Source organism: Mercenaria mercenaria, chromosome 4 (assembly GCF_021730395.1).
Source record: "Mercenaria mercenaria strain notata chromosome 4, MADL_Memer_1, whole genome shotgun sequence".
Classification (NCBI taxonomy): Eukaryota; Metazoa; Mollusca; class Bivalvia; order Venerida; family Veneridae; genus Mercenaria; species Mercenaria mercenaria.
In genome coordinates, this window is record NC_069364.1 from 29,149,462 (window position 1) to 29,175,568 (window position 26,107).

Consider the following 26,107-nt stretch of genomic DNA (forward strand, 5'->3'; position numbering starts at 1 on the left):
GTTGAAAGTCAGTGGTTCTTGCTAGGTGCAAGCCAGTGACTGAAATATTGTCGGAGTTTATCTTGTTTTTTTCTGTACCATCAAAATCTGTAACATTGCCAAATGACTTAAATTGGTGTGACTTAAAGCCCAATAAAATGGATTGACTTGTTTTAACAATGACAATCTGAATGAAATACTTTTGAAAGATAGTATGGTATTACAATGTATACAATGTATTTTGACAGTAGACTGTAGCATTAGGTGGGCCTGTGGTCTAGTGGTAACATGCTTGACTGTCAATCCAGAGGTCAGGGGTTCGAATCCCGGTCCAGACACTGGAAATTTTTGAGATGTTCTTGAGTGTCTCCTACCTAAGTAAGAGGCCTGTACTGGTTATTCCCAGCAAATATGGCTTCACGTGTATCGTTGCTATACACTGGGCACATTAATGAACCAGACTGTCTATTAACAAAGAGCTAGGCTAAGTTAGCCGGACAGGCCTGTATCTGAAAAGGATTTCTCTCTATCTCTTATAGGGGCTTTATCTCACTCTGTCCCTCTGGTCAGAACGCTCTGTGTCTGTACTGGTAGAGGATGAATTTTGTGCCCTGTGTGGTTGCGTTAGCTTTATGTAAAGCGCCATTTAACGTGTTTATCATGAAAAGGGCGCTATATAAATCTGGTATAATAATAAATGATATTAAAACATGAACCCAACAAGTTGTTTTGTTTATAACAGATGAATATATTTTCTCTTACAGGAAAGAATATATTGATATGGGACACACCAGGTACAAGAGGAAAACATAAGAGGTATATGATTTGAAATTTTTGTCTTTGGTATGATGAATAAATAAAACTATTTCAGAGTTCACCAGAAAGAGCAAGCCTTACCCAGACTAAGAATATTACCTTCTTAAAACTTTGTGACAAAATCAACCAAACAAAATGAAAGTTTATTGATGCCCATTACCTGCTTTTTCGACAAGTTGTGGGCATGTGTTTTACAATATGTGGCTTTTGTTGTGTTTACCGCTTTTGTTGTGTTTACCGCATTCAATTCTTATAGGGTGTCAACTATAGCTTTTGGATTCAAAATGAATAGGCATCACCAACCTTTTTTGTGTAAAAAATAAACATCTGTATTTTATTAATCAGATAATTCCTTTCAAGCATTATCACTTGGACTAATAATTGAATCTTATACTTTCAGGTGTCCAGTAGCACTCCTAACACTCCGGCTCTATCAGATGACAACATTGTCACAGAAATGGAAGTTGATTCAAATCCTACAGATATGGTAAGTCATTACAAAATCAAGCATTGCATGCCATGTGGTAGCTGTAAATAGTCCCTATGTACTAAGACTCAATTTTTTGTCTTTTGGGAGTGTTTGAGTTGATTCAGTTATACTACTGCAGCATTCCATAAAGCCAGTGCTAGGCATTGTGACAAGTGTCTGCAAATGTTATTACTTCTCATGAACAGACAGTCAAACTGAGTCTGCTATTATTTTGCTTAATTGCGGTCTGTGCTTCTAAGGTTTATTTTTAGAGATTTTATTGCACACTTTCTTATTGAATACGTAAACATTAAAGAGAAACGTGTTATATGAACACAATTTTGAAACTATGGTTTTCAAATGCAACAAAACGAAACATCATTTCCATTTTTAAAGAGAGTTAGAATCTAAATGAAACTTTTACATATAAGCATTAATTAAATAACAAGATCTTGTCAGTGGTAAAAAGCATTTTGAAACCATTGTCTAACTTGTTTAGCATGTTCTTTTTTCTAAATGAAAATTATGGTTATCACTATACTTAAATCTTTTTGTTTTGTTCTATCCTAGGATGATACCATACAGGCACAGTTAGAAAAAATGACATCCAAGTATACTGATCTTAAGGTAACATTATAGATACTCTTCTCATTTAAATTTACAAAACATTCGTTCCATTTTTGTTCTGCTGTTACGATTTTATTGTTATTATTATTTTCTAAATATTTATTGTACAAGATTTTGTTAGGTTTTTTCAACTGCATTATTTCATTAATAAGATAGAAGCTGGCGTTATTCTGTAAGCTGGCTAGTGGCAAAAGATATAAGGCTTACTGAAAGCTAGACTCGAGTTTTCTTGCACTTGTGTTCTAACATAAACAGCCCACTAGCATACATATAAGTCTTAAAGACTTTTACCATATTGTCGATATATTGCTGATGTAATATATTTACATCAATATCCGAACTTATAAAATATTAAGTAATTAAATATTTACTTAAAGTAAGCAAAAATATTCGTGGCTGTTTAAGGTAATTAGCTCCTGTTATCTCACTACTTAACACACACTTTTTTCTTTTAGGATGATGGGTACTGTGCTGGGGAAACAGTAAAGGCATTTTGGCGTGATGAGGATGGGGAAAGTTGGTTAGACGCAACAATCTTGACAGTTTATGCTGATGGTATGTAGTACAGTTGAATTGACTGTTTAATAAGAATGGACAAAGACTTTTCATTCAGTCAACAATACAATATTCAGTATCACAGATAATTTGTTCCATGTAAGGCAAACAAATGAAACCTTATTGGTAGACATTATCGCTGTCACTGTTATGTATCTATTATAAATTTTATTTTGATGTTAATTCACGTCTTAAATGTTGAACAACAGTTCAGACAACTATTTCTTTCTTTCTTTATGTGATGTATGTCCGTCTGTCATAAAAATGTTTGTAAGTTTATGATCATTTTGTATAAAAAATTTGTTGGTGCATATTTTCACTTCTTGATGGTATTATTTGAATTAAGCTTAATAGATATCACCAGAATCAAGATAAGTATCACATATTGTGCAACTGAATGCCTTTTTAGCTCAATTACTCGAAGAATAAAAAGAGCTATCCTACTCGCCATGGAGTCATTGTCACATCTTGGTTAAGGTTTTCATACCAGTCCACATTTTGACAAAAACTTTCAAAATAAAGCTTTGAAATTTTCAACGCCTGCACCATGATCACCATGTCCAGTTTTAGGCAAGAGCACACAACTCTGTCAAGGATATTGGCTGAATTATGGCCCCTTTTAACCTTTAAATCTTAAAGATTTTCATTGTTTGTGTAAACTGTTTGACATGTGGTTTTGAAAAAAACAATTCACTCGTTTATCATAACAGTCTCTTTCTGTAGGTAAGAGTACATATCTCTATCAACTATTTTGGCTGAATTATGACCCTTTTTGGACTTGGAAATTGGTTCAGTTTTCGTACCAGTCAACGTTTTGTCAAAACTATTTGACATATGTCTTTGAAACTTTGAAAACCTGTTTACCATCATGTTCTTCATCTGTAGGCAAGAAAACATAACTCTGTCAACTATTTTGGTTGAATTATGGCCCTTTTAAAACTTTGGAATCAGTTAAATGTTTCATACCAGTCCATATTTAGCATAACCTATTAGTCATGTCTTTAGTCACATACCACTTGTTTACCATGATCATAATCTACATAATAAATTGTGAAGGCAAAAGTATGATTAAACTAGGACAAGGACTTAAACTTTAGTTATGGCCCTTTTTATACGCCCGTTTGAAAAACGGGACATATTATGGGAACACCCCTGGCGGGCGGGCGGGCGGGCGACGTCCACAGACTTTGTCCGGAGCATATCTTCTACATGCATGAAGGGATTTTGATGAAACTTGGCACAGTTGTTCACCATCATGAGACGGAGTGTCTTGCCAAGAACCAGGTCCCTAGGTCTAATGTCAAGGTCACACTTAGAGGTCAAATTTCAAATTCAAGAATGACTTTGTCCGGAGCATATCTTCATGCTAGAGGGATTTTGATGAAAATTGGCACAATTGTTCATCATCATGAGACGGAATGTCTTGCACAAGAACGAGGTACCTAGGTCTAAGGTCAAGGTCACACTTAGAGGTCAAAGGATACAAGAATGAAAACTTTGTCCGGAGCATTTCTTCTTCATGCATGGAGGGATTTTGATATAGCTTGGCACAAATGTTTATCACCATGAGGCGAAGTGTCATGCGCAAGAACCAGGTCCCTAGGTCTAAGGTCAAGGTCACACTTAGAGGTCAAAGGATACAAGAATGAAAACTTTGTCCGGAGCATTTCTTCTTCATGCATAGGGGGATTTTGATATAACTTGGTACAAATGTTCACCACCACGAGACGGAGTGTCTTGCTCAAGAACCAGGTCCATAGGTCTAAGGTCAAGATCACACTTAGAGGCCAAATGTCAGATACAAGAATTACTTTGTCCGAAGCATTTCTTCTCCATGCATGGAGGGATTTTGATGTAACTTGGCACAATTATACACCATGAGATGAAGTGTCATGCGCAGTTCCCTTCTTTAGAATTACTTCCCTTAGTTGTTACTATAAATAACTTATATTGTAACTTTTTTTATAATTAACCGTAGGGAAAACCCAAGACCACTTTTCTTTGGTACAACATAGATGTTACTTTCCAATTTTAGGTGTAGTTTAAGGTATCTCTACCTGGTAAGGAATTTTTTTGTGGACTCAGAAAAACAAAAGAAATACAATTATTAGTAACAACCAAACAATTAAAATTCCATTTGCAAATACAGGTGCTAGAGTAAAGAAATTTGACGGGCGTATATTGTGACATTCTGGCACTCTTGTTTTACATAGAAATAAGTTAAATTCCGCATACCATTCTATATTATGCCATATGGCTTTGAAACTTTGACCACTTGTTTACCATCAGAATCTACATAATAAAGTATATAATAAATTATGTAGGCTAGAGTATATAACTAGGACAAGGACATTAGCTTATGACCCTTTTTTTTACACAGGAATAAGTTAAGTTTCGCATATCATTCCATATCTTGTCTAAACTGCTTGATATATGGCTTTGAAACTTTGAACACTTGCTTACCATGATAGTCACACATTGCCATATAGTGCAAAATTTGTCTAAATCCACAAATACAGGTACATTGTTTGTCTTATCTATTTTTCTTCTTTTGTCTGAAAATCTCTGGTAATACTTTGACCCCATACTTTCATCAGTTCTTCGAATAGTCAAGCGTGCTGTCCACAGACAGCTCTTGTTGAAATAACATTTTGGCCTCATAAATATTTTTCTGATAATTTCAGGCAAGACCTGCAAAGTGAAGTATCATGTGGACAATGGTATTTCAAAGTTGGCCAGATCCTGGATAAGAAAGATTTTAAGTGGACTTTCACACCAGTGTACACAGTGTTTCAGATGATTTTGCCCATTCCAACATAACTCATTTGACAGTATCCCTATGCCGAATGACTTGCAGGCTAAAATTACAAATAATGATACATGCACATTTTTGTGTAAAATGTGATAAAAATCAAATACCTTCACAATTGATCTCCATTACTGATAGTATATTTCTAGATTCAAAATTAGCTAGTTTACAAAAAATGATAACATTGAGCTACAAATGATTAAACATAACTGGAACTTTGTTGACTGCATCTATGAAAAATTCTGATACACGTCATTTTTGTTATGTTAATTTTCTGTGTTTTTTATTTAATGCGCTAGCATAAGAAAAAGTGCTATGAGGAAAGTATTTCTTTTAGACTTTATTTAAATGATGCATGAAAAATTGTCTATCACTAGTTGTAGATGCAGACTTAAATATCTAAGGCACTTGGGGAATTAATTATATTGTTAAGTCAGACAAGCCTTGTTACCACCAAAACAAGTTACACTGGAACATGTTATTCTGATCTGCGATTACAACCAATGGCAGATTTTATAGTCTGTAATTCATTAAATGATATCCTAAAACTGATTGAGTGATATCTCAAAATTGATGTGCATTATGTGAGATCCTTAATTTGATGATATAGTTATTCATTTTATGATACCCAAAAACCAATAATGGATATCATAAAATAGAATTAAAGATATGATTGAATGGAATTAAGGATATCATAAAAATCTGATTTTAGAATATCCAATAAATGAATTGCAGATATGTATAAAACATTTTGTGATATATCTATATGCATTTAATGATATACAAAAATGATAAATGCTATCGTTAAATGAATTTGTGACATCCATGAATGAATTAAGAATAGATTACTTATAACTGAATTTAGGATATTACACTTAAATAGTGAAAAAAGAGTAAAATGGCATTCCGTAGTATTTGTATTTTATGTAGTGAACAATCAAATTTGCATTCGATCAAATTATATTGCACCAAATTTTGTTTATTTATTTATTTATTTATTTATTGTTTATGTTGAAATGTATATATGTTTATTTATTTCTTGATGTAATTTTAAAGTGTGAAAAGTGATGTTTGAGAGAACGATCAATTTCTAGTAAAAGCTGTAAACAAATATGTATTGATACTCATTGAAGTAAAAATTTTTATATTTATAAAAAATTTATAAATGTAATAAATGTTCATTGATTCTGAAAAAATGCAATGAGAAGTTGAAGTACCCGTTTTCAGTTTTGTAAATAATATTACAAAGAAGCTGAGAAGAATGTTCAAACAAGTGCTCTTTTTTATCCAAAGCTGTAAAGAGCTGAATTATGTTGAAAATAAACTGTCGGATGTCAGAACTTTGAAACAGACTGTGTCAATTGTGTGAATTTTGTTTATTTGGGGTTAAAAACTAGTCTAGGTCACTAGATTAAATCAAAGAAAATGCTTGTTTACACTCAAGAGGCCATGTTTTTTGGTTCAATCTTTAATAGTGAAAATTTGCCAGAATATTTGTTTCCATAAATCACTAGGTAATTGATGTGGTAAACTTATATAGAGTCTTTTATATATAATGAGGCAAGCAGAACATTTTTAGACTCGTTTATATTGTTTATAATTTTAAAAGATGCGAGTTGAGATTGATGTATTCTGTCAGGCAGAACTGTTTTAAACATGTATAGTTTTTATACAATTTTTATAGTAGACTCGAGGCTTCTTGTAAAAGGTTCTGTCAGACAAAACTTTTTGTACCGAGAATCGTTGTTGTACAGATTTTTCCAAACATGTGGTAAAAGTACGATATATATAGCCTGTTGTATAATAATGAATATATAAAACCAGGCAAAACTTGGAATATAATATACTTTAAAAAGTTCTGCTGGGCAGAACTTTATAAACACATTGCTGTTCTTTATATAATGTTGAGTCAAATAAAGTTCTGCCAGGCAGAACTTTTTAACCTTAATAGGCTTTATATCATTTTGGTAACTGACTAGTGGATTTGAATCAAGTTCTGCCAGGCAGAACTTTTTTAACCTTAATAGGCCTTATATCATTTTGATAACTGACTAGTAGATTTGAATCCAGTTCTGCCAGGCAGAACATTTTTTAACCTTAATAGGCCTTATATAATTTTGATAACTGACTAGTGGATTTGAATCAAGTTCTGCTGGAATTGAATCTAGTTCTGCGGGCAAAATTTTTTGTAATATTATCGTCTATTACCTTGCAAAATGTATCACGAAATGATAATCTTTTAGACTGTAGCACATAACGAATCTGAAAAAAGTTCTGCCAGGCATATAAAATCTTATTTCTATATTCATTATAGAGAACTTTTCAACATTTATAGGCTTTACATTATCACAAACTACTGGCATGTAGTGTATAATGTATTTTAAAATGTTTGTCAGGCAGACCTTTTTAAAACTCATTGACTATACCCATTATATCCTTAATCTTATTCAAAAGACTTAGTTGAATCAGATAAAGTTCTGCCTGGCAAACTTTTTGAAACTGTTTTATATTTCAGTATAGGACTTTTATAATTTTGATAATAGACCTGAAAAAGTTCTGCCAGGCAGAACGTTTTACAACTCATTGATAGATCTATTGTGTCTCATTTTAAAACACTCTAGTTGAGTCAGATAAAGTTCTGCCTGGCAGAACTTTTTACAACTCATGATAGATCCATTATATCTCATTTTAAAACACTCTAGTTGAGTCAGATAAAGTTCTGCGGGCAGAACTTTTTAAACTCATTGATATGTCCATTATATTTTTAATCTTTCTTTAAAACTCTCTAGTTGAGTAAGATAAAGTTCTGCCAGGCAGAACTTTTTGAACCTTATTCATATTTCAGTTATAGGCTTTTAATGATTTTGATAATAGACCTGAAAAGTCATTGATATATCCATTATATCTCATTTTAAAACACTCTAGTTGGGTCAGATAAAGTTCTGCCTGGCAGAACTTTTTACAACTCATTGATAGATCCATTATATCTTATTTTAAAACACTCTAGTTGAGTCAGATAAAGTTCTGCCAGGCAGAACGTTTTGCAACTCATTGATAGATCCATTATATATTTTATTTTGAAACACTCTAGTTGAGTAAGATAAAGTTCTGCCAGGCAGAACTTTTCGAACCTTATTCGTATTTCAATCTTTTGATAATTTTAATAACAGACCCGTGCATAAAGAACCTGAAAAAGTTCTGCCGGGCAGAACTTTCTAAAACTCATTGGTATATCCATTATATCATTAATCTTATTTTAAAACATTCTAGTTAAGTTAGATAAAGTTCTGCAAAGCAGAACTTTTTGAACCTTATTCATACTTCAGTTATAGGCTTTTAATGATTTTGATAATTGACCTGAAAAAGTTCTACCGGGCAGAACTTTTTAAAACTCATTGATACATCCATTGTATCCTTAATCTAATTTTAAAAGACTTAAGTTGATTTAGATAAAGTTCTGCCAGACAGAACTTCATATTTCAGTTAGAGACATTTTATAATCTTCAAATATCTTTTGCTTGTGTATAATGCATGATGAACATAAAAGTTCTGCCGAGCAAAACAAAATGTAAATAAAGTATGTCTACTTCATAGAGTATTTTGTGTTTTGTCTTATTTTGTTGTGACCAGTTTGAAAAATAGCCTTCTTTTTATCCGTGTAAATTCCACAAAATGGCTACTTTAAATGGGATTGATGGGACAATCCCTTTTAAAATGGACTTGGTTATTAGCTGCGTCGAGTCGTATACGGATGCTTCATGTGGAAAGGTGATAAAAGATTAACAAGCGTAATATAGCTTTCAAACGCAACCTACGGTTACATATGCTCTGTAAATATTAATTTGTAACTCCAAAGTCATGCCCTCATCTGTGAAAGCTGAAAGAAATGGAACAGCCAGTATCATATATATTTTTTCAAATGCAGCGTATAGTAACATTAGCTCTGTAAATCTTGAATTTTCTCCAAATTGATACCGTCCCCCTGCCCTAACCAGTGAACCGAATCGGCAGTGTGACCCCTCAAAATGTAGATCACACCATACATTTCAAAGATATATCTTCAATGGTAGAGAGGGGCAAACACAAAAGTCACAGCAGCCGGACATTAAAACATGCTTGTAATGCGATTTCTATATTAGCTGCGTCGAGTCGTATACGGATGCGTCTTGTGGAAAGGTGATAAAAGATTAACAAGCGTAATATAGCTTTCAAACGCAACCTACGGTTACATATGCTCTGTAAATATTAATTTGTAACTCCAAAGTCATGCCCTCATCTGTGAAAGCTGAAAGAAATGGAACAGCCAGTATCATATATATTTTTTCAAATGCAGCGTATAGTAACATTAGCTCTGTAAATCTTGAATTTTCTCCAAATTGATACCGTCCCCCTGCCCTAACCAGTGAACCGAATCGGCAGTGTGACCCCTCAAAATGTAGATCACACCATACATTTCAAAGATATATCTTCAATGGTAGAGAGGGGCAAACACAAAAGTCACAGCAGCCGGACATTAAAACATGCTTGTAATGCGATTTCTATATTAGCTGCGTCGAGTCGTATACGGATGCGTCTTGTGGAAAGGTGATAAAAGATTAACAAGCGTAATATAGCTTTCAAACGCAACCTACGGTTACATATGCTCTGTAAATATTAATTTGTAACTCCAAAGTCATGCCCTCATCTGTGAAAGCTGAAAGAAATGGAACAAAATTTAAAATTTAAAATTATAAACAATATCAACGAGTCTAAAAATGTTCTGCTTGCCTCATTATATATGAAAGACTATATAAGTTTTCCACATAAATTACCTAGTGATTTCATGGAAACAAATATTCTGGCAAATTTTCACTATTAAAGATTGAACCAAAAACATGGCCTCTTGAGTGTAAACAAGCATTTTCTTTGATTTAACCTAGTGACCTAGACTAGTTTTTAACCCCAAATAAACAAAATTCACACAATTGACACAGTCTGTTTCAAAGTTCTGACATGCCGAACAGTTATATTTTCAACTTAAATTCAGCTCTTTACAGCTTTGGATAAAAAAGAGCATTTGTTTAACATTTCTTCAACTTCTTTGTAAATATTATTTACAAAACCGAAAACAGGTACTTCAACTTCTCATTGCATTTTTCAGTTAATGAAAAGAATCAATGAACATTTATTACATTTATAAATTTTTTATAAATATAAAAATTGTTACACCAATGAGTATCAATACATATTTGTTTACAGCTTTTACTAGAAATTGATCGTTCTCTCAAACATCACTTTTCACACTTTAAAATCACATCAAGAAATAAATAAACATATATACATTTCAACATAAACAATAAATAAATAAATAAATAAATAAACAAAATTTGGTGCAATATAATTTAATCGAATGCAAATTTGATTGTTCACTACATAAAATACAAAATACTACGGAATGCCATTTTACTCTTTTTTCACTATTTAAGTGTAATATCCTAAATTCAGTTATAAGTAATCTATTCTTAATTCATTCATGGATGTCACAAATTCATTTAACGATAGCATTTCTCATTTTTGTATATCATTAAATGCATATAGATATATCACAAAATGTTTTATACATATCTGCAATTCATTTATTGGATATTCTAAAATCAGATTTTTAAGATATCCTTAATTCCATTCAATCATATCTTTAATTCTATTTCATGATATCCATTATTGGTTTTTGGATATCATAAAATGAATAACTATATCATCAAATTAAGGATCTCACATAATGCACATCAATTTTGAGATATCACTCAATCAGTTTTAGGATATCATTTAATGAATTACAGACTATAAAATCTGCCACTGGTTGTAGATGCAGATCAGAATAACCTGTTCCAGTGTAACTTGTTTTGGTGGTAACAAGGCTTGTTTGTCTTAACAATATAATTAATTCCCCAAGTGCCTTAGATATTTAAGTCTGCATCTACAACTAGTGGTAGATAATTTTTCATGCTTCGTTTAAATAAAGTCTAAAAGAAATACTTTCCTCATAGCACTTTTTCTTATGCTAGCGCATTAAATAAAAGACACAGAAAATTAACATAACAAAAATGACGTGTATCAGAATTTTTCATAGATGCAGTCAACAAAGGTCCAGTTATGTTTTATCATTTGTAGCTCAATGTTATAATTTTTTTTGTAAACTAGCTAATTTTGAATCTAGAAATATACTATCAGTAATGGAGATCAATTGTGAAGGTATTTGATTTTTATCACATTTTACACAAAAATGTGCATGTATCATTATTTGTAATTTTAGCCTGCAAGTCATTCGGCATAGGGGATACTGTCAAATGAGTTATGTTGGAATGGGCAAAATCATCTGAAACACTGGTGTACACTGGTGTGAAAGTCCACTTTAAATCTTTCTTATCCAGGATCTGGCCAACTTTGAAATACCATTGTCCACATGATACTTCACTTTGCAGGTCTTGCCTGAAATTATCAGAAAAATATTTATGAAGCCAAAAGGTTATTTCAACAAGAGCTGTCTGTGGACAGCACGCTTGACTATTCGAAGAACTGATGAAAGTATGGGGTCAAAGTATTACCAGAGATTTTCAGACAAAAGAAGAAAAATAGATAAGACAAACAATGTACCTGTATTTGTGGATTTAGACAAATTTTGCACTATATGGCAATGTGTGACTATCATGGTAAGCAAGTGTTCAAAGTTTCAAAGCCATATATCAAGCAGTTTAGACAAGATATGGAATGATATGCGAAACTTAACTTATTTCTGTGTAAAAAAAGGGTCATAAGCTAATGTCCTTGTCCTAGTTATATACTCTAGCCTACATTATTTATTATATACTTTATTATGTAGATTCTGATGGTAAACAAGTGGTCAAAGTTTCAAAGCCATATGGCATAATATAGAATGGTATGCGGAATTTAACTTATTTCTATGTAAAACAAGAGTGCCAGAATGTCACAATATACGCCCGTCAAATTTCTTTACTCTAGCACCTGTATTTGCAAATGGAATTTTAATTTTGTGGTTGTTTACTAATAATTGTATGTCTTTTGTTTTTCTGAGTCCACAAAAAAATTCCTTACCAGGTAGAGATACCTTAAACTACACCTAAAATTGGAAAGTAACATCTATGTTGTACCAAAGAAAAGTGGTCTTGGTTTTTCCCTACGGTTAATCATAAAAAAAGTTACAATATAAGTTATTTATAGTAACAACTAAGGGAAGTAATTCTAAAGAAGGGAACTGCGCATGACACTTCATCTCATGGTGTATAATTGTGCCAAGTTACATCAAAATCCCTCCGTGCATGAAGAAGAAATGCTTCGGACAAAGTAATTCTTGTATCTGACCTTTGGCCTCTAAGTGTGATCTTGACCTTAGACCTAGGGACCTGGTTCTTGCGCAAGACACTCCGTCTCGTGGTGGTGAACATTTGTGCCAAGTTATATCAAAATCCCCCTATGCATGAAGAAGAAATGCTCCGGACAAAGTTTTCATTCTTGTATCCTTTGACCTCTAAGTGTGACCTTGACCTTAGACCTAGGGACCTGGTTCTTGCGCATGACACTTCGCCTCATGGTGATAAACATTTGTGCCAAGCTATATCAAAATCCCTCCATGCATGAAGAAGAAATGCTCCGGACAAAGTTTTCATTCTTGTATCCTTTGACCTCTAAGTGTGACCTTGACCTTAGACCTAGGGACCTCGTTCTTGTGCAAGAAACTCCGTCTCATGATGATGAACAATTGTGCCAATTTTCATCAAAATCCCTCTATGCATGAAGATATGCTCCGGACAAAGTCATTCTTGAATTTGAACTTTGACCTCTAAGTGTGACCTTAACATTAGACCTAGGGACCTGGTTCTTGGCAAGACACTCCGTCTCATGATGGTGAACAACTGTGCCAAGTTTCATCAAAATCCCTCCATGCATGTAGAAGATATGCTCCGGACAAAGTCTGTGGACGTCGCCCGCCCGCCCGCCCGCCAGGGGTGTTCCCATAATACGCCCGTTTTTCAAACGGGCGTATAAAAAGGGCCTTGTCCTAGTTTAATCATACTTTTGCCTTCACAATTTATTATGTAGATTATGATCATGGTAAACAAGTGGTATGTGACTAAAGACATATGACTAATAGGTTATGCTAAATATGGACTGGTATGAAACATTTAACTGATTCCAAAGTTTTAAAAGGGCCATAATTCAACCAAAATAGTTGACAGAGTTATGTTTTCTTGCCTACAGATGAAGAACATGATGATAAACAGGTTTTCAAAGTTTCAAAGACATATGTCAAATAGTTTTGACAAAACGTTGACTGGTACGAAAACTGAACCAATTTCCAAGTCCAAAAAGGGTCATTATTCAGCCAAAATAGTTGATAGAGATATGTACTCTTACCTACAGAAAGAGACTGTTATGATAAACGAGTGAATTGTTTTTTTCAAAACCACATGTCAAACAGTTTACACAAACAATGAAAATCTTTAAGATTTAAAGGTTAAAAGGGGCCATAATTCAGCCAATATCCTTGACAGAGTTGTGTGCTCTTGCCTAAAACTGGACATGGTGATCATGGTGCAGGCGTTGAAAATTTCAAAGCTTTATTTTGAACGTTTTTGTCAAAATGTGGACTGGTATGAAAACCTTAACCAAGATGTGACAATGACTCCATGGCGAGTAGGATAGCTCTACTTATTCTTCGAGTAATTGAGCTAAAAAGGCATTCAGTTGCACAATATGTGATACTTATCTTGATTCTGGTAATATCTATTAAGCTTAATTCAAATAATACCATCAAGAAGTGAAAATATGCACCAACAAATTTTTTATACAAAATGATCATAAACTAACAAACATTTTTATGACAGACGGACATACATCACATAAAGAAAGAAAGAAATAGTTGTCTGAACTGTTGTTCAACATTTAAGACGTGAATTAACATCAAATTAAATTTATAATAGATACATAACAGTGACAGTGATAATGTCTACCAATAAGGTTTCATTTGTTTGCCTTACATGGAACAAATTATCTGTGATACTGAATATTGTATTGTTGACTGAATGAAAAGTCTTTGTCCATTCTTATTAAACAGTCAATTCAACTGTACTACATACCATCAGCATAAACTGTCAAGATTGTTGCGTCTAACCAACTTTCCCCATCCTCATCACGCCAAAATGCCTTTACTGTTTCCCCAGCACAGTACTCATTATCCTAAAAGAAAAAAGTGTGTGTTAAGTAGTGAGATAACAGGAGCTAAAACCTTAAAACAGCCACGAATATTTTTGCTTACTTTAAGTAAATATTTAATTACTTAATATTTTATAAGTTCGGATATTGATGTAAATATATTACATCAGCAATATATCGACAATATGGTAAAAGTCTTTAAGACTTATATGTATGCTAGTGGGCTGTTTATGTTAGAACACAAGTGCAAGAAAACTCGAGTCTAGCTTTCAGTAAGCCTTATATTTTTTGCTACTAGCCAACTTACAGAATAATGCCAGCTTCTATGTTATTAATGAAATAATGCAGTTGAAAAAACCTAACAAAATCTTATACAATAAATATTTAGAAAATAATGATAACAATAAAATCGTAACAGCAGAACAAAAATGGAACGAATGTTTTGTAAATTTAAATTGGAAGAGTATCTATATGATACCCTTTAAGACTACTATTGAGGCTAAGTTGAGAGTATTTCAATATAAATATGTTATGCGGATTATTCCTACCAACAATTTTCTTCATAAATGTAATATTTCTTAGTCCAGTCTCTGTGACTTTTGTAACATGCATGTAGAAACAGTTCAACATTTATTTTGGGATCGTACATGTATACAAAATTTTTGGTCAAACTTGCTAAATTTTCTTTCACAACATAACTTGAAAATCGATTTAAACTTCCGTAGTATTAGTTTTGGCCTGTTTAACATCCCTCAAGCTCAAGTACGTTGTTTGGTAAATTATATGATAATTTTATCAAAATACTTTATTTTCAAAAATAAATTAACGTATACGGTCCACAGATTTGAGAACTTTTTAATATTCCTTCAAGAAAGAAAAGAGCTAGAAAGACACATTGCGACATTAAAAGGAAAACTTGCTTCACATAGCATGAAGTGGGATCGTATAGAGCTATGAGAGAAGATGTTGGTATGTAAGAAACATTTTTAAAATATAACCTCCATTCACTTCATTCACTATGTAATTTTTTTGTTTATAATATTAAGATCTTAAAAAAATAGACCATCCATAAGCAGTACAGGCTAAGATTAAGATTGTATTTCTTTACTAATAAATTGTTAATAATTCTTTTTTTTCTGCTCTTAAGTTTATCACTACGCAGCCTTGTTTACATTTTGTATTGTATAAATTGATGTACTTTTTCATATGGAATGGAAAATAAACAGGTTATCACTAGATAACTCAAAAAAAAAATAATGCCAGCTTCTATATCTATGATTCTTTTATTATGCACTTATCATATATGTTATAGCGTAATAGGGGTTTTCTATAGTTATAAAAATAGGTTTTCGGGATATAAATATTTTAATTTTGTTCAATATTTTCAAGTAGAATTATTAAGTTAAAATTCTTAAAAGGACCGAGTGTACTTGTCAAACATGTCATTGAATCAAATGCCACAGGGTCTTATCTGTTTACATATTCGATTTAATTTACGGAAAAAGATTTAAAATATACTAGACTACCTCGGACGTTTACGAGATATTAAGGTAATATTGCCAGGCAGGTCCTAGCATTTCTCCTCTTATAAACGTAAATTGAGATTAAAATCAGTTAGAGTGAGGTTAGGGACGGAGAAATAGCTAGATATAGGCTAAGGTTAACTTATAATAAAAGTATCTGTCAGTCTATTATACGGTTATATTTATATTATAATGAACTTTTGATCACTTATGAAAATAAATTGATATTGAAACTTTAAAGAATTGTTGTTGCGTTACTCTACAAATGTTAAATACTAGTACACATTTTACATCCTATTAAACATATGCTAAATGATGTGCAGGAGATTACCTCGCATTAATCGATATAAATTACAGCGTGTCACTTATTTTGTACATGGTTAAAGCAAGTTTGTACCACTTATGACAAATTTCAGCTGTTAATTTATTATAAACAGATTTGGTGTGTTCTTACTATAATCTTAATGTTGACCTAATTCATGTATTTTGTAAACAAAATCCGATATAAATTTATATCCTCCTTTACTTACTGTTACGACTCTTTGTCTTTAGTTTCTCTCTGGGATTCTACAAAACAGTAAAGCATCAAATGAAGTTGAAGGAAATTCAAAGTATTTTTCTGTGAGAGTACCTGACAACTTCTTAACAAATGAATACGTGTTAAAATAGTGGACGATGGTCTCAACATTCTGACTTTTGTCATTTTATTGTTCCTGAGAATATCTGGTTTAATTAAAGAATAACCCTGCAACATTGATATTCAGTATAATTCTTCTACTGACTGATCTGACCTGATGTCTCATCTAATTGTAACACAGATCATTTACAGTGCAATAGTAAGGCCTTTTTCCTTTTGACTGACTTTCTTTAAAACTTTGTGTCCATTATTATGAATCTTAACTGTAGGCTCATATACCAAGGTAACACACTGGGTGTTTCAAATGTTAAAAACCTGTTATTTATCACATCTGTACCATTACGTAGCAATCCTAGAATACAGGTAAACCCATATCAGGTAATATCTCATACAGCCTTTTGACTACCCAAGGAGTAACTTCATCAACTGCAAAAATTTGAAACATGTCAAAATCAACAAAACCATTTTGATTTCTTCTCAACTTCTCTATTCTTCTTTCAAGCTCTTCATTTCTTGCTGGAGGTGCTGAACTTTGTCTAAAACAAAACATTTAATTACATTCCAAGTATATCTATTTTGAATGTGATAATAAAGTTTATTAGCCAACAAAATTAATTAGCAATTTGATATAAGAGAATACTTCAGTCATCAAATGAAAGAGTAAATTTTGTGAAAGAAAGATAGCATATGATGTTTTATGCACACAAAAAAACTGTTTAAAAATGCAAAATATACACACAACTATAACTGTGTGTAATTCAGGGTGTGATGTTAAATCCAGTCAAGAACACCTTTTGGCCTATGTGTAACGTAAATAAATATTTGCCTATTCCAAGTAAAATAAATCTGATTACATTATTTCAGAACAAATTCAGTACTAATATGTATCATTAAACAGACTGCAAACCGATGAAACTGCTTTGGTTATTTTCTGAGTAACTGGACAGTCATTAGTGTGATTCCATATTTTTAGAATTTCTGTCAGCTGGAAATAGAATGTTACCTGAAGATCTGTATACTTGGCTGTCATTGTGTCAACTGTGCCTGTATGGTATCATCCTAGGATAGAACAAAACAAAAAGATTTAAGTATAGTGATAACCATAATTTTCATTTAAAAAAAGAACATGCTAAACAGATTAGACAATGGTTTCAAAATGCTTTTTACCACTGACAAGATCTTGTTATTTAATGCTTATATGTAAAAGTTTCATCTAGATTCTAACTCTCTTTAAAAATGGAAATGTTGTTTCGTTTTGTTGCATTTGAAAACCATAGTTGCAAAATTGTGTTCATATAACACGTTTCTCTTTAATGTTTACGTATTCAATAAGAAAGTGTGCAATAAAATCTCTAAAAAAAACCCTTAGAAGCACAGACCGCAATTAAGCAAAATAATAGCAGACTCAGTTTGACTGTCTGTTCATGAGAAGTAATTATAACATTTGCAGACACTTGTCACAATGCCTAGTACTGGCTTAATGGAATGCTGCAGTAGTATAACTGAATCAACTCAAACACTCCCAAAAGACAAAAAAATGAGTCTTAGTACATAGGGACTATTTACAGCTACCACATGGCATGCAATGTTTCATTGCTTGATTTTGTAATGACTTACCATATCTGTAGGATTTGAATCAACTTCCATTTCTGTGACAATGTTGTCATCTGATAGAGCCGGAGTGTTAGGAGTGCTACTGGACACCTGAAAATATAAGATTCAATTATTAGTCCAGTGATAATGCTTGAAAGGAATTATCTGAACAATAAAATACAGATGTTATTTTTTACACAAAAAAGTTGGTGATGCCTATTCATTTTGAATCCAATGCTATAGTTGACACCCTATAAGAATTGAATGCGGTAAACACAACAAAAGCCACTATTGTAAAACACATGCCACAACTTGTCGAAAAGCAGGTAATGGCATCAATAAACGTTCATTTGTTTGGTTGATTTTGTCACAAAGTTTTAAGAAGGTAATATTCTTAGTCTGGGTAAGGCTTGCTCTTTCTGGTGAACTCTGAAATAGTTTTATTTATTCAACATACCAAAGACAAAAATTTCAAATCATATACCTCTTTTGTTTTCTTCTTGTACCTGGTGTGTCCCATATCAATATATTCTTTCCTGTAAGAGAAAATATATCCATCTGTTATAAACAAAACAACTTGTTGGGTTCATGTTTTAATATCATTTATTATTATACCAGATTAATATAGCGCCCTTTCATGATAAACACGTTAAATGGCGCTTTACATAAAGCTAACGCACCACACAGGGCACAAAATTCATCCTTACCAGTACAGACACAGAGCGTTCTGACCAGAGGGACAGAGTGAGATAAAGCCCCTATAAGAGATAGTGAGAAATCATTTTCAGATACAGGCCTGTCCGGCTAACTTAGCCTAGCTCTTTGTTAATAGACAGTCTGGTTCATTAATGTGCCCAGTGTATAAGCAACGATACACGTGAAGCCATATTGCTGGGAATAACCAGTACAGCTCTTACTTAGGTAGGAGACACTCAAGAACATCTCAAAAATTTCCAGTGTCTAGACCGGGATTCGAACCCCTGACCTCTGGATTGACTGTCAAGCATGTTACCACTAGACCACCGGCCCACCTAATGCTACAGTCTACTGTCAAAATACATTGTATACATTGTAATACCATACTATCTTCAAAAGTATTTCATTCAGATTGCATTGTTAAAACAAGTCAATCCATTTTATTGGCTTTAAGTCACACCAATTTAAGTCATTGGCAATGTTACAGATTTTGATGGTACAGAAAAAAACAAGATAAACTCCGACAATATTTCAGTCACTGGCTTGCACCTAGCAAGAACCACTGACTTTCAACAAGCCACATCACAAAGCCAGGGTTTTTACCCTATCACATGGAAGTCATGGAGAGTTATCTAGGAACCAGATCCAAAATCAGTATTTAATAAAACATGATTATCTAATTTGTTACACAAATGAAGAAAATATAGCTGATTTTCAAACTGAAATGCAAAACATAATCCAGTCATTTACACTTTCAACCTAAATTTCCCTGGCCCTTCAGTGAGTAATACCTCAAGGCAGGTCTCCAGCAGGCTTTCGTCACCTAAACCTCATTAGATTTCTATAGAATTTTTCTGGGACATCACCAAACTTCATAATCATGGTCCAAATCTTCATTGGCAGATTGGCCATCAGCAAATGGTGTGTCATCTGCTGTTGAAGAGTTCTTCTATCCTGAAATAAGTACATATTCTGTGGCGTCATCTCATGAAATGTGTAATTTGAAAATATTAGGTTTAGCAGTTTTAGAGAAAAGTACTTACATGCATAGCTTGAGACTAGTAAGAACGCTGGCTAAAGCTCTACAATATATGTAATTGTCAAGCTAAAAAAATTATTGAAATAACCAGACATTCTAAAGTATTTATTTTACGGAAACGTGTTCATGACTAAAATCTGATAAAACTAGAACTGTCACAGGAGTGACGAATACCCCCACAATACGGTCTTGTTACAGAAGAATGGCAACCATAAGAAAGACATGGCCACAAGAAGGTGTCTTTTAAATCGCACTTGACCTGTATTTTATGATGTACCAAAACATTTAAATCTGTCAAGAAGTGTCACTGGAGTGTTAAACGACTCCAATGGTGGATGAATATTGCACAATAGCCTGAGTCTGTGTTAAAAAATATCAAATAATAAGAGAGGTACAAATAAAGTGAATCCAAACACTATGTAAGTATAATTCTTAAGCAAAAAGGGGGCATAATTCAGGAAATATTTGTGCAAGAGTTATGCACCTTGTGTCATACGATGTGGAACAACTAGTTCAAGTTTGAAACAAATGCATTTTGTAGTAACTGAGATATAGTGAAGAATCAACCTTAAATTTTAAGTAGAAGGGGGCATAATTCATGAAAAATTGGTGTCAGAGTTATGCACCTTGTGTCACATGATGTGGGTGATAAGGTGGAACATCTATTTTAAGTCTGAATCAAATCCATTTAGCATTCTAACACGACCAGCAAATAACCTACATGCATGTAGAGCAAAATCTATCTCGGTTATTCTGCATTAAACCACTCGAGTGCAATGACGTCATCCGATCCAGGTGCATAGCACGGTCGTAGAACGTAGTTTACCCTTTCTTCTAACACCGTTGATACTAGTATGTCGTGTTAGAATTGAATAATAAGTTCCCAATGTGATTTATCGTAGAATAACCCGAGTTTTCGTTCTTATGCGAAACAATATATCACTCAGGCTACGGCCTTCGTGATATATCTTTACGCATAAGAACTCTAAATCGGGTTTTTCTACGATAAACCACGTTTGGGAACTTATTATTTCTTAAATAACCGAGATAAAGTGTAAATGCATCAAATTAACCTGAATGCTAAGTACATGTAAAAGGGGACATAATTCATGAAAAATTGGTGTCGAGTTATGCATCTTGTGTCACATGATGTGGGTGATAAGGTGGAACATTATACTAAAGTTTGGATCAAATTCATTCAGTATATAATAAATGAGATAGCGAAAATGCATTAAAATTTACCTTAAAAATTCAAGGAAAAGGGGCATAATCATTGAAAAATTGGTTGTCAGAGTTATGCACTTTGTGTGATATGGCTGATAAGGGGAACATCTATTTTAAGTTTGAATCAAATACATTTAGTAATAACCGAGATATGAGAAAATGCATCAAAATTAACTTTAAATCTAAGTATAAAGGGGGCATAATTCAGAAAAAATTGGTGTCAGAATTATGCATCTTGAGTCACGTGATGTTGTTGATAAGGTTGAACATCTATTTTAAGTCTGAATCAAATCCATTAAGTAATAACCATGATAGCTGAGATATAGATACTGGGACGGACGGGACGGGACAGGACGTGACAAAAGTGACTCCTATATAACCAAGAACCTCTATCATTGCTTCACCCGGTTCACGGAGACGGCTATGGTCTGTTCCTGGTGAAACCATTCCAACATCATCACCAGTTGGCCACATCATTCCCTTGGAATGACTCCACCAAGTTTCCAACATGGTCATGGTCCAAGAGCCTTGTTGACCTTGATGGATGTGGGGGGGGGGGGGGGGGGGCCACAAGCTACACACGTGCACATCAAATGTCCCTGAAAACAGATTTTTAAAATGGGTTTATTATAATGAAGACTTACTTAAAGCGAGTAATCCACATAATTATTGTGAATTGTAACTTTAAAATAATTCATCACAGAAAGGCAAAATGCAGCACTGTTTCATATATTTACATGAAATGTTGAGTAGTTTGTAGTTACTAGAATTACAGGAACATTTGATTTTCTTGCCAACTTTTATTAAAGCGAGTAATCCACATAATTATTGTGAATTGTAACTTTTAAAATAATTCATCACAAAAGGCAAAATGCAGCCACTGTTTCATATATTTACATGAAATGTTGAGTAGTTTGTAGTTTCTAGAATTACAGGAACATTTGATTTTCTCTGCCAACTTTTATTAACTGTTACAAAGCTTTATTTGTAAACATTGATAAATATAGAACAATACACGACAGCATTTTAAACGCTATCATCACGTGGGCAGCAAACCAAAGTGTGCATGTAGTTATATAGTAGTTTGGCTGGAGGGGTGGGTTGTTCCAGGCCCCAAGTGTCTGTGAGTTAGACATTCTTTAAAAATACTGAGTTACATGCGGTAAAACTTCTCTTTTTTATCTTCACACTTTAAAACTACATATTGTGGAAGAAATGTAGGTAGGTTTTACTTCTGCCCCAAGGTAATTTTTGAACGAAGTGGGCAAAATTAAAAACAGACCTGCAGGATTCTACCTTAATTTTTCAATGTTGGAGTTAGGATTCTGTCTCATTAAATCTGTTTACTCGAGAAACCCTAGAAAAAAATGATACTGAAAGTTTCATTTTGTGTTTTCAAATCCTACAGATATGGTAAGTCATTACAAAATCAAGCAATGAAACATTGCATGCCATGTGGTAGCTGTAAATAGTCCCTATGTACTAAGACTCATTTTTTTGTCTTTTGGGAGTGTTTGAGTTGATTCAGTTATACTACTGCAGCATTCCATTAAGCCAGTACTAGGCATTGTGACAAGTGTCTGCAAATGTTATAATTACTTCTCATGAACAGACAGTCAAACTGAGTCTGCTATTATTTTGCTTAATTGCGGTCTGTGCTTCTAAGGGTTTTTTTTAGAGATTTTATTGCACACTTTCTTATTGAATACGTAAACATTAAAGAGAAACGTGTTATATGAACACAATTTTGCAACTATGGTTTTCAAATGCAACAAAACGAAACAACATTTCCATTTTTAAAGAGAGTTAGAATCTAGATGAAACTTTTACATATAAGCATTAAATAACAAGATCTTGTCAGTGGTAAAAAGCATTTTGAAACCATTGTCTAACTTGTTTAGCATGTTCTTTTTTCTAAATGAAAATTATGGTTATCACTATACTTAAATCTTTTTGTTTTGTTCTATCCTAGGATGATACCATACAGGCACAGTTAGACACAATGACAGCCAAGTATACAGATCTTCAGGTAACATTCTATTTCCAGCTGACAGAAATTCTAAAAATATGGAATCACACTAATGACTGTCCAGTTACTCAGAAAATAACCAAAGCAGTTTCATCGGTTTGCAGTCTGTTTAATGATACATATTTAGTACTGAATTTGTTCTGAAAAATGTAATCAGATTTATTTTACTTGGAATAGGCAAATATTATTTACGTTACACATAGGCCAAAAGGTGTTCTTGACTGGATTTAACATCACACACTGAATTACACACAGTTATAGTTGTGTGTATATTTTGCATTTTTAAACAGTTTTTTGTGTGCATAAAACATCATATGCTATCTTTCTTTCACAAAATTTACTCTTTCATTTGATGACTGAAGTATTCTCTTATATCAAATTGCTAATTAATTTTGTTGGCTAATAAACTTTATTTTCACATTCAAAATAGATATACTTGGAATGTAATTAAATGTTTTGTTTTAGACAAAGTTCAGCACCCTCCAGCAAGAAAATGAGAGCTTGAAAGAAGAGATAGAGAAGTTGAGAAGAAATCAAAATGGTTTGTTGATTTTGACATTTTCAAATTTTTGCAGTTGATGAAGTTACTTCCTTGGGTAGTCAAAAGGCTGTATGAGATATTACCTGATATGGGTTTACCTGTATTCTAGGATGCTACGTAATGGTACAGATGTGATAAATAACAGGTTTTTAACATTTGAAACACCCAGTGTGTTACCTTGGTATATGAGCCTACAGTTAAGATTCATAATAATGGACACAAAGTTTTAAAGAAAGTCAGTCAAAAGGAAAAAGGCCTTACTATTGCACTGTAAATGATCTGTGTTACAATTTAGATGAGACCATCAGGTCAGATCAGTCAGTAGAAGAATATACTGAATATCAATGTTGCAGGGTATATTCTTTAATATAAACCAGATATTCTCAGGAACAATAAAAATGACAAAAGTCAGAATTGTTGAAGACCATCGTCCACTATTTTAACACGTATTCATTTGTTAAGAAGTTGTCAGGTACTCTCACAGAAAAATACTTTGAATTTCCTTCAACTTCATTTGATGCTTTACTGTTTTGTAGAATCCCAGAGAGAAACTAAAAGACAAAGAGTCGTAACAGTAAGTAAAGGAGGATATAAATTATATCGGATTTTGTTTACAAAATACATGAATTAGGTCAACATTAAGATTATAGTAAGAACACACCAAATCTGTTTATAATAAATTAACAGCTGAAATTTGTCATAAGTGGTACAAAACTTGCTTTAACCATGTACAAAAAGTGACACGCTGTAATTTTATATCGATTAATGCGAGGTAATCTCCTGCACATCATTTAGCATATGTTTAATAGGATGTAAAATGTGTTACTAGTATTTAACATTGTAGAGTAACGCAACAACAATTCTTTAAAGTTTCAATATCAATTTATTTTCATAAGTGATCAAAAGTTCATTATAATATAAATATAACCGTATAATAGACTGACAGAGTACTTTTATTATAAGTTAACCTTAGCCTATATCTAGCTATTTCTCCGTCCCTAACCTCACTCTAACTGATTTTAATCTCAATATATACGTTTATAAAGAGGAGAAATGCTAGACCTGCCTGTGCAATATTACCTTAATATCTCGTAAACGTCCGAGGTAGTCTAGTATATTTTAAATCTTTTTCCGTAAATAAATCGAATAGTAAACAGATAAGACCCTGTGGCATTTGATTCAATGACATGTTTGACAAGTACACTCGGTCCTTTTAAGAATTTTAACTTAATAATTCTGCTTGAAAATATTGAACAAAATTAAAATATTTATATCCCGAAAACCTATTTTTATAACTATAGAAAACCCCTATTACGCTATAACATATATGATAAGAGCATAATAAAAGAATCATAGATATAGAAGCTGGCATTATTTTTATGCACCTTGTGTCATACGATGTGGAACAACTAGTTCAAGTTTGAAACAAATGCATTTTGTAGTAACTGAGATATAGTGAAGAATCAACCTTAAATTTTAAGTAGAAGGGGGCATAATTCATGAAAAATTGGTGTCAGAGTTATGCACCTTGTGTCACATGATGTGGGTGATAAGGTGGAACATCTATTTTAAGTCTGAATCAAATCCATTTAGCATTCTAACACGACCAGCAAATAACCTACATGCATGTAGAGCAAAATCTATCTCGGGTTATTCTGCATTAAACCACTCGAGTGCAATGACGTCATCCGATCCAGGTGCATAGCACGGTCGTAGAAAGTAGTTACCCTTTCTTCTAACACCGTTGATACTAGTATGTCGTGTTAGAATTGAAATAATAAGTTCCCAAGTGTGATTTATCGTAGAATAACCCGAGTTTTTCGTTCTTATGCGAAACAATATATCACTCAGGCTTACGGCCTTCGTGATATATCTTTACGCATAAGAACTCTAAACTCGGGTTTTTCTACGATAAACCACGTTTGGGAACTTATTATTTCTTAAATAACCGAGATAAAGTGTAAATGCATCAAATTAACCTTGAATGCTAAGTACATGTAAAAGGGGACATAATTCATGAAAAATTGGTGTCGGAGTTATGCATCTTGTGTCACATGATGTGGGTGATAAGGTGGAACATTTATACTAAGTTTGGATCAAATTCATTCAGTATATAATAAATGAGATAGCGAAAATGCATTAAAATTTACCTTAAATTCTAAGTGAAAAGGGGCATAATCATTGAAAAATTGGTGTCAGAGTTATGCACTTTGTGTGATATGGCTGATAAGGTGGAACATCTATTTTAAGTTTGAATCAAATACATTTAGTAATAACCGAGATATAGAGAAAATGCATCAAAATTAACTTTAAATTCTAAGTAAAAGGGGGCATAATTCAGAAAAAATTGGTGTCAGAAT

General features: G+C 32.9%; 1 long non-coding RNA gene across 1 annotated transcript; it reads left to right on the forward strand.

Annotated features, from left to right (window-relative positions):
- The first annotated feature begins 1,033 nt into the window (after positions 1-1,033).
- Positions 1,034-24,322, forward strand: LOC123553313 (uncharacterized). Its single transcript, XR_008370539.1, has 4 exons — positions 1,034-1,282; positions 23,150-23,206; positions 23,672-23,747; positions 24,284-24,322. It is a non-coding gene; the product is annotated as an uncharacterized LOC123553313 (long non-coding RNA).
- Positions 24,323-26,107: the final 1,785 nt, after the last annotated feature.